The following is a 6,183-nucleotide window of genomic DNA, read 5'->3' on the forward strand; positions in this document are numbered from 1 at the left end:
GTGAACAGATTACAGGCCTGCTTACACAGCATCCTTTAGTACATATCTTAATTCTTGTACTGGCATGCACTACATATGTTGCTACCAGGTTTCTCTCTTGCACTGAATTCCAGCAGAGGTTACTCTAGAATGGGATGGCATTATGATGTTATAGAAAGGCATACTGTAGGTTGATGGTTACTCTGTGACCCACGGTGGCTGCGGTGAATACATTAGTCCACAGGTTCTCAAACGTGGTTCTTAGGACCACAAACAGTGCATGTTTTCCAGGTCTCCTCACAGAATCACAAGTGAAATAATTAGCTCCATCTGTGGATCTTTTAAAATGTGTCAGTGAACAATGAATACGGGATGCAGTCAGGATACCGGTGGGCGCTATCTTGCCCGACGATATCCCGACATGGGACTAAAGATAGGCATTGAAATCCTGATGCCTATCATTAGCCCCACTACAAAATCCTGGCACCTGGCATATTGAACGAAGGTAAGCTGGGTGTCTTAGAGGTTAGGCCTGGGGGAAGAGGTTTGGGTTTAGGGACCCCCTGGGGAGGGTTAGGCACTAACGGGGTGGTTATGGTAGGGAGAGGAGAGGGTTAGGGTGCTTCCCTGCTGCAGTCGGGATTTTGATCCGTCGGGCTGCTGTCTGTATTCCATGACTGTGTTCTCCCCAGGCTGTTTTCTGCGGGCGCATCGCCCGGCAGAAACAGCCTACCCTTATGCAGTGGCCTCAGGCTTAAATAGTGTCCCTTATGCAGTGCCCCCAGGCTTAAATAGTGGCCCTTAGGCAGTGCCCCCAGACTAGTCCTGGTCCCAGCCCCGAACTTACCTTAACTAACTTGCCGATTGCGCTCCCACTCCCTCGCTCTGACTGGATCTAACTAGATCCAGCAGGTGTGCGGGGCAGGCTCTCGTCGCGGGTGACTTTATGACGTTACCCACGCACTGCATTCCTGGGAACCCTTGCCTCTGAAGCGATAGGAGGCTTCTTTAGCCTTCGGTCAATTCAGAGGCCAGCATTCCACAGCAGGGGTCGGCGGGAAATGTGCCGGGCGGTAGGCATATTAACTACATCCCCTCGTATTTGTATTAAACAGATATAATATAAAGAACGGTATACCTCCCATCCCCACAATGTACTCCTGCTGATAAACTGCTGTAGCTTTACGTTACTCAAAATAGGAAGATAACCTATACACATTATTTGTAACTAGAAGAGAATATGCCTTAACTTGGCGATGCAACCCAACACTGATTGCATATAGATATATATTAGTATGATGGGTATCAGGAACAAGCTTCGGAAAATTTTGTTTTCCGTAGCTTGATGCATATGGGGAATGCAGTCAAACCTCAGAAAATGGAATTTTTGGGGATAATGCAACCCACCCATTGGATGGTTTCTATGTTGCACAGTATGTGCCTTTATGGTGGGAGTTACAAAGAAAAAAATCTGGGTCATGAGAGTTTGATAGGAATAGGAGCATTGCTACATTTGTGATATAGAAAGCAGAATGACATTATGGATGGCATGCATGGTGTTCTGATGAATATATAAAGACTATTTAAAGGGCATGAAATCCTTAGTTACAGAAATCTGGGCAGCTGGGAGAGATTATTTACTATTACTATAGATGCGGAGGAGAGTAGATTAGTAGAAGTAATGAAGGGCAGAGAGCAGACACATGGGGTGATATGTAATAGGGTGTGAGTTTTTTGTGTGAGACAAACTGGACCTTCTGCTATCAGCCTTACCTCTTCAGGGATCTCCGGCCTGGGCTGACTAGCGGTCAGGTGTAATGCTTTGGCCAGGGGGACCTGGTGAAAGAGTTTCCCTGGTTGTGGCATTACACCCCTGCTAGAAAGGGTCCCCTGAATTTTAAGAACCAGCACAGGCCTCAGCTGAGCCTGTCCTGGTTATGGAAAATACTGGGGATCCCTACTCATTTTGTCCCCTGTATTTCCACAATAAGGACAGGCTCATCTGAGCCCTGTGCTGGTTCTTAAAATTCAGGGGACCACTACGCATTTTTTTCCCCTGCATTTAAAAAAAAAAAAATTCATAACAGGTTCTACGGAGCCCAGTGCTGGTTCTTAAAATACGGGGGCCCCCTTTGCATGTTTTCCCTGTATTTTAAGAACCTGGACAGGCTCTGCAGAGCCCAGGGCTGGTTATGCTTGTGGGGAGGGGATGCACATAATTTATTTTATTGTTTACTTTGTTATTTACAACACAGAAGCGTTCACAGATCTTACTGATCTGTGAAGACTTCTGTATAACTCGGACCTTTTAATGCTAGTCGCATTAAAAAGTCAGAGGTTTTCATAGGAGAAGAGTCACCTGGACTCGCATAATGTAATGGCCTCGAGCTCACAAGTTCACAGGCTATTACATTTGGCAAATTTTTAGACAAACTCGGACCTTTAAATTTGCGAGACGGTCCAGTTTGTCTCACACAAAAAACTCACACCCTATTACATCTTGTTCCATGTGTCTGCTCTCTACCCTTCATTACTTCTACTAATCTACTCTCCTCCGCATCTATAGTAATAGGGCAACTGGGAGAGATTATTTACTATCAGTTACAGATTTCTGTCTGTGTCAAGAGTCGACTGCATCAGTGAAAAGTATTTGTCATCATCATTGGCACACATTTTCACATGCTCTATCCTTGGTACAAGAATGTCAGATATATATCTGTTTATTCTCACCTCTAAATAGCCCTCAATTCTGTCAACACACCGCCGACACACATACAGAGTGCTTATCACATGTATATATGCTTGTTGCTTAGACACAAATGGTGTCCTGACTGAGATCCATATGACTTGCTTATAATTGCTATACATTGTGTAGGTAGGACTGATGCATGTGTAGACAAAACACGAGATCTGTGCGCAGACAATCAGGATGTAATGCCGGTGGGTGAATAGCCACCGGATCATATACGGACGCCAGAAGACCGAAGGAGGCAAATCCCAACTGGGGCTGGAAAGGACACTAACTCTCCCTTAGTAGAGCCTAATCCTAACCTCCCCCATTAGTGCATAACCACCCCTCTCCCCGCATCCTAAACCTAAGCCCCCCAGGGGGGGGAGGTCCCTAAACCTAACCCTTTCTCCCCCACGACTAGAACCTGAGACACTATTGATACCTAATTAAAACCTCTATGCAATCCTGCCTATAACCTCTATTGAATCCTGCCTCTAATCCTTAGATGACGCTAATTGGCGTTCTGAATAGTTGCACACAGCAATAAACACTTTCAGACTTTGCTTGTGGTTCTGAAGCACAAAAAGTTATTTAGCACAAAAGAAAAAGGTGCTTAAACGCACATGATTTAGACAATACGTGCAAAGGTTACTATCATTATGGTACAATTGATACATACGCAGGTGCTCTGGATCCAGATTCTGGCATCAAAGATGAAGCCTCCGTCACAGGAACAAGAATATGACTGACTAGCTGGTTTCAGAGAGCCTGACTATATACCCGAACAGAGTTAAGCAATACAATAGGCATGAGCTGGCATCATCACATTGGTTCTTCTTCTTGAGTCTCTTCTTACGGCACAGTTCATTGGTCCATTCATACTTGAGAAGTTCAGTCTCCCAGTGGTTTTGTGTACTTTTTCCCACCGTTAAGCAGGTCTAAACTAGCTATTGCATTACAACATTTCAATGGCTATCTCTCTATATTCCATAATTCACAGACGCATGTAGCGTTCTCCCCACCGATGGAACCGGAGATCTGCAAATAAACAGCGGATCAGAATGGCACCAAACATGGTCTGCTTATCATGTACTAAACCATAGATATCATATAACATACATTTCACAGCATTGCAAATATAAATAAAACTTTGGGTAATAACCTTTATTACTGTGGAACCTTTTTATGTAATTATGTAATATGTAAGCAATAGGAATATTTAGGAAAAGACGCTAGTTAGCGTTGTGCGGATATGTGTGTGTGCAGTACACCATGGTACGTGTTATGCAAGGTCGTCTTTAGAATGGGCTTAGATACATCAGGGTATGGTTTCTGGAAGGATTATTAAAAGTCTTGTGTGTCGGAGTCGCACGACACTAAATTATAACATCGCCATATGTACTTATATCGTGAGATGTAGCTAAAATGGCGTCTTGTTTGCCATTTGCAAGATGGCATCGTGCCGATTCCGATTGTAACAGATTCCATCTTAGCCAATTATCCAGCTTCGACAGTCCACCCTTTGATAGCCAATCAAACGCTATCACAACCTATTTTGAATCTGTTTAGCCATGCATCAGAATATACCGTTTAATGTTATTATGGTATGACACAGTTTGGTCATTTGAACCATTAGATAATGCATCTCAAGAAGGGTGAAACAACCCTTATATGCCATCTGACGGATCCTTAATGGACCATGGGCAGGATGTGCGAACTCATCTAACCTATAAAGGAAGTTTGGAAAGGGGGAATGGGACTGCATTACCTAAGATGACTTAAAATAACATCAATGATATATTTATGCACAACCACACAAATCCAGATCACATTATTATAGGGTACATTCTAATTCAGGGTTGTAATACAGATTTTCCTTAACCTTGGTATCCACATATCTATCGCTACCACCACCATCTCAGTTCCTCGGTTCGCCCTTGTACATTTCTTACACTTCAACACATTAGGAACACATCTGACACACAAGTCAATTACTAAGATGACACTGATTAAGAGGTTCAGAAGTTTACCCACTGTAGCAACCAATTTCTGGACCCACTCTCCTAGACCAGAGAACCATTTCACAGGGTTCAACCACGTGAACCACTCCTCTACCTGTTCCTCAACTCCAGTCAATGAAGCATTATGGTTCTTTCGGAATTCTCATTTTAACTGCAGAATTTTGTCCATCTTCCGGTCTATCACCTCCTTGGGATCACTGGTGTTATTTGTAATGTACATGCAACACTTTACCCCAAACTGGGTGGCCAATGTCACACAGTACCCTCTTGTGACAGCTGTTAAGTAATTTAACACTAGTCTATGTTGCACAAGTTCTTTCTTATAAGCTTGTAACTCTTTACATGTATACCTAAATGTGTCATCATACATTTCGGTGATATCATCTGTTAATTTTGCAAGATCTTGGATATATCTAAAATTTAAAGTACCCTGAGTGATCCTGGTGGGATCTAGCGCTACCAACACTTGGAAGCCAGTTGTCTCACTAATCAATTGTGTAGCTGTATGTATGTCACCAGGTATCATGTTTCTTTTGTCACAATGTTCATAATGTGTATGAAGATATTGAGATGGGGTGTTTTTGTGCATACCAAGCATTTCACCATGTGTAAGGGTCATGATTTCTGGAAGTATTCTTCCCAAATAACATAAACCTTCTGAATTCGGGGAGAGCCACTTATACAGTTTTCTTCCACATATAAAATATACGTCATCAGGGAGAACATAAGGGATTGAAAACATCATTGTCATTAAACACATTTCTTTTGCATATAACCCTACTTCAGGTTCTCCCATCTGGTCAAGACATGTCTCTGGTTGTATAATCTTGGCACAATACCCTTCTGGTACCCTACCAACCATTTCTTTAGTGTATACCGATACCTAAAGTGTCTCCCGTTTGATCTAATTGTGCGTAACAGTTCATAATCCATTGGCTCATTATCAGCTCTTAGTGAGAAGGTCATCGTCTGGTTATTCCCCATCACTACACAACTCCCTGGTGTATTGGGGTTGGTTATGTTCACACATAAAAGTGATCTATCTACTTGGAATTGATGGAGTTTAAAATGAGGCGGCTTGGATGAGAGGAATTTTCCATCCAGCATTTTCCCTTTTTGCAATTATAAAACTTCTGAAACATTCAATGGAAATGGCACCAACCCTACATTATGCTGTCCCTGAGGCATGTGTGAGCACACCGATCAATCAGTTTGATTTAAAACTTTGCCTACCATGTTATGATAATCCTCTAAAGGATACCCACCCCAATACGGGTTATATTTAGGCTGGCACCGTTGGATACATTTTTCATCAAATGGTGACCCACAAAGTTCACAAATACAGAAATCTTCAGACGATAAACCTTCACACTGTCCCCGAATTTCAGGTATCACAGATCTCTTAACAATTACTGTACTAAGATGGGTCAGACACTCCCCTGATTGGCATAG

This window comes from Taudactylus pleione, unplaced genomic scaffold, assembly GCF_031769625.1.
Source record: "Taudactylus pleione unplaced genomic scaffold, aTauple2 ptg001032l, whole genome shotgun sequence".
NCBI classification, from domain to species: domain Eukaryota; kingdom Metazoa; phylum Chordata; class Amphibia; order Anura; family Myobatrachidae; genus Taudactylus; species Taudactylus pleione.